The sequence below is a fragment of the Clupea harengus genome, chromosome 14 (assembly GCF_900700415.2).
Source record: "Clupea harengus chromosome 14, Ch_v2.0.2, whole genome shotgun sequence".
In the NCBI taxonomy this organism is placed as follows: Eukaryota; Metazoa; Chordata; class Actinopteri; order Clupeiformes; family Clupeidae; genus Clupea; species Clupea harengus.
The window spans coordinates 25140591-25145347 of NC_045165.1; positions in this window are offsets into that span (position 1 = coordinate 25140591).

The following is a 4757-nucleotide window of genomic DNA, read 5'->3' on the forward strand; positions in this document are numbered from 1 at the left end:
TTGTGTCCTCAGCTGTTCTTATCACATGCAGTGATCTAATTATGGAATTGGGGATTGTAATCACGTAACCCAGTCTGTTAAATCTTAATATATTTTATTGATTACCTCGAAGGTGCGGAGAAGATAGCCTTGTCCTTTTCTGAGTTATGCGTCCTTTCAGAAATCTCATAGGACCCCAGGTCTCCAAAGAATCAATGGAGTGAAAGTTTAATGGCTTGTTTGGAATATGAAATCAATACCAAGAGTTACAAATCAACTCTTATTTTGGTACAGAAGTTGCGTTTAGCCCTTATGGTATAGTGCGTAAGTCAATCTTCACAATGCGATTGTACAAATGTGTTTCTATCTGATCGTTCTTGGTGGGCTGCATTGGGGTGCACACATGTTTGGCTCCATCGTGTTTCCAGTGCTCTCCTGTGAAAGCTGCCTCTTGGCGTAAGACAAAAGGTTGCCCAGAGCTGGCCCGAAGCTAAGTCTGCAGGGTTAAGGGGCGCGGGTAAAGCCGGGGTCAGCTTGCGAGCGCACGATGACAAGAAGCCTTTGCTTTTTAAAATGCGTTGTCTGAAAGCATCTGCTGAACGAGAGAATGTGAATGTCGATGGGGTGTGACAACACAGCAGTTGGCAGCCTAGAGTGCTGAGGCTGAACACGTAAAAAAGCTCTGAACAACTCGGCTAAATTTCCCATATGACTACATACACATAATCAAGCAGAGCTTAGTCGACTTTAACCAAACCAATTTAAGCACCGCGTTAAGTGGTAATTGCCATCTGTAATTGTAGTCACGGAGCAATGTGGCATGTAGTGAAGCCCCTTACATACGTTGCAGTAATCTTTGTGGTGCCAGTTATTAAACCCGGGAAAGACACATGCAGACATCTTTCATCACCGCGCTATTACAGCACTGGAGGCCTGGTGTTGATGTGATGCATGAGGTAGAAAATAAAATGTGACAGCGTTTGTAATGATCTCTCGTATGTGTGAAAGCAGGGTGGCTCAGCTGCATTTATATAAATGCCAGTGTCCTGATAACATTCATTGTGACTAACAAGAATGCTCTGGTACTGGTATTAGGGGATGTTAAGGGTTGCTTCCAAAAGTATGCAGTCTTTGTTCTCCAGTTCTAGTATTTAAGCATTAATACAGGCGTTTCAAAGTCATGCATCCCAGGAGAGAAACATAAATGTCTTTTTGAAAGATGGCAAGAACAATACATTAGCAAATATGTTATCTCTCATGGTCAGAGGTAATTAGATTAGATTGGATTAGATTCAACTGTATTGTCATTGCACAGAGTACAAGTACTGAGACAACGAAATGCAGTTTAGCATCTAACCAGAAGTGCAAATTAGCAAAAAAGTGCAGAGTATGTGCATATGTAAAGTGGAGTAAGTGAATAAATAAATATATATGTACAGTAAGAAATAGATATGTAAAATGAACAGAATTGGGACTAGCAGCAGTTGAGGTAAGAAGTGTAGATATGATAACTATATAAAAAGTGCAGGTGTAAGTATTAGTGGTGGTAATAAGTGAAATGAAATGAAGTGAATCAGTAATAAGTAATAAGTAATAAGTCTACAAATGATGCCATGTAATGCAGATATGTTAAGAAATGCCATTTTGTCACAGTTAACCTGGTGTCAATGTATTTGATGCATTTTTAACGTAGCATGTCCTTGACCTGGTGTTACTGATACCTTTTTTTGCTGGGGAGGCTTTGGTCTCCTGCTGGGTCTGTCACCCTGCTTCACTAAGCTGGCAAATCTGTTTCACTGGAGATATGAGAGATTGCAGACTTTGTACATTTTGTGGGGACCGGAGTTAACCCAGGTTGGTGTGATGGTGTTAGTGGAGTTAGCACGCTGTGTCCAGCACATTCTTTCCACTGTCACCTCTCCTCTCTCTTGGACAGTTTCCATGGAAACCCACCCACTGTTTTTCTCCTGTCTCAGAAAGTGTTGTAAGAAAGCTTGTTTGGTCTTTTTGATTAGGATTCTCCTTGCCAATTAGCTCCAGCACTGAACTGTGGAAAGGAGAAGTTTTCGTGTGTGTGTGTGTGTGTGTGTGTGTGTGTGTGTGAGTGTTTGGCCGTCTCTGATGGAAGACAGACACAGTATGTCGTGTGGTTGTGGGTCTGTTTCAGTTATGTCTGTCTCATAGATTTAATTGAGCTCATACAATCTGTGGTGATTCTAGAAGTTTCTAGTGGGATCTCTAGAAAGGATAAGCTCTGGGGGCTGGAATGTGTGATGAAGACTAATGGTCCCATTCCAGCGAGCGGTGCGCGAGGAGATGGCATTACTGGGGAAGACATATGCACATACACGGGCCGAGTGGCCCGGCTCCCGGAGTGTGATTGGTTGTGAAGGCCTGTGGTAAACGCCATGATTACTTAATGCGAGGGGCGTGTGTGACTGTGACTCCTGCTTAAGTGTCTTCATGCGCGGTCTCTCGGATCCTGAAATATACATGCATCTGAAAAGGTTTTGTTTGAAATACTGTAAGAATATACTGTAAACCCCTGCTAGAGTAGTGACAGACACAGTTTAATTCACATTTGCTTCATCTCATTGCCAAATACAAAGTCAAGAAAAGAAATCAGCGTATTTGTGTTTTGTCAAGGTGAAGGTCAACTCTATTAAGGACAGTGTGCTTCCGTTGTTTCCCCTGACTGCTATACAAACAGACATGGTGAAATTGGGTCTGAGGTGGAGAAAAGAACAAGAAAGGCAGAGTGGAGAGTGGCCAGTGGCAGCTCCGTCACTGCTGTGGGGGGAAACAGCTTCATCCTGTCCATGACAGGACAAGGCTTTTTACAGGCAGAGACTGTCCCTGCTGGCAGCGCCTTTGTGTGGGGGGAGAGAGTAGAGAGACTGGGGGGGGGGGATTGGGGTTTGTCTCTGAGTCGTGACACATCATTAACTCTTCATGTGCTGCGCCCGGCATTGCCAGCACCCACATTACCCCCGTATGTGATACCTTCCCCGCTGTGAGACCACAACAAGAGCCCAAACATCAAGGGAACTGCTTCTGGTGCAAAGCCACTGGCTTCACCCACACACCGCTATCCTCATAAATAACACTGGAGACAGTGGAATATGATAATCATAATGATAACGTCTTACATAACTGACAGTATTTCATTACATAATCAGATGATTATGACCCAGCAGGGTTGTTGTTTTTTTTTGGCATTTTGTGAAGCGAAAAGTTTCATCGCTAGGCCTGGTATTCCAGCGCGTCCTTCAGCGAGGCACTGAGGGACGACTTTCTCACACTCAGGACACGGTCAAGACACGGTCAGATGTTCCCTTTAATTACTCAGGTGACCATAACAGTGCTGTGCCTATAGGGAAGCCTGGAGGATATTGATTGCGATGCAGGCATCCCTGAGGGTCACTGCTGACCCCGCTACTGAGGGTTGGACGTGTGACGCTAACAGGAAATGACAGCTTGGTGGAACAACAGTCCCGTCCAAACAAAGGACAGTTTCCCCCTACGACTGCATGCCTTCACAGCCTGTGATTACAGGAAAAAACACCCTCAAAATGTGGTTTACTCATGCTATTTACAATACTAAGACCCTTTCCTCAGCCTTAGGATGTTTTATTGTACAGTATTGTCTACTCTACAGCATATAATTTTCTAGTTTTCGGAAGATAACAAAGCAGAAATATTCCTCCATTCATTATTTAGCAATGAAATTTCCCACCTCAGTTGGGAACGCTCAGTTGAGAAACAAAAAGGGACATTTTCATGAATGACAATGAAACGCAACACATTGACATTAAAGGGGGTGAGAGTGAGAGTGAGAGAGAGAGAGAGAGAGAGAGAGAAAGAGAAAGAGAAAGAGAGAGAGAGCAGCGGGCAGGAAGAGAGAAGAACTTGAGTGAAAATAAGTGGAGGACGTGATGGGGTTGTCCTGCCTGCCACAGTCTAGGCTGTTTCGCCTCTACCTCATCGTCACCCCCCCCCCCCCCCTTATGTCTGCGTCTGCCTTTGTGTTGACAGCGCACACCTTGCAGGCATGGAAGACAATAGCATGGAATATTCATGGCCTCTCAAACGAAACGGCTCATCCCCTCCACACTCCTCCCTCTCTCCGCTCGTCAAGAAAGAGGGATGACAGAGTGCTTTTATCTTAGGCAAGTTCTCTCTCTCTCTCTACCCCCTCTCCCCACCATCCCCCATCCTCCCGTTCTTTTTTTCTCTCTCTCCTTCGTGTCGATTGCAGAGAGTGCTTTGACAGTTCAGAGGCGCAATGGCCGCTCGGAGTTCATAAATGAATCACACTTCGGGGTGCTGGCTTTGAGGGGGGAGAGGAGAAGAGGAGGGGGAGGAGGTGGTGTATGGGAACACGGTTAAGCCGTAAGGGTGTGGAACTGATGCTTTATATTAGCTGGCGTGCTTTTATCTGAGGAAGAGACTGCCGAACCAGAGCCAGACCGCTCCGTTACTCAGCCTTTTAACCGTTTCATGCACTCATTCTGAGTCGCAGGGCATTGATGGAGATGCTGGAGTCTGTGAGCTGGCCTGTGTCTGACAGGAAGAGCTGCCAAGTGATGAAAGGGATGAAGCAGAGATTACAGAGGCAAGAGTAGGCGCAATACACAGGAACAGATACAGACAAGAAAAGACAATTAATGACGAATAGTCGTCTGTGTATATTTCACCCATTTTTGTCTGCCACTGTCATATTATTAAATCATAATAAAAATATAAGACAAATGATTTGATTACTGTTATTTCAACCT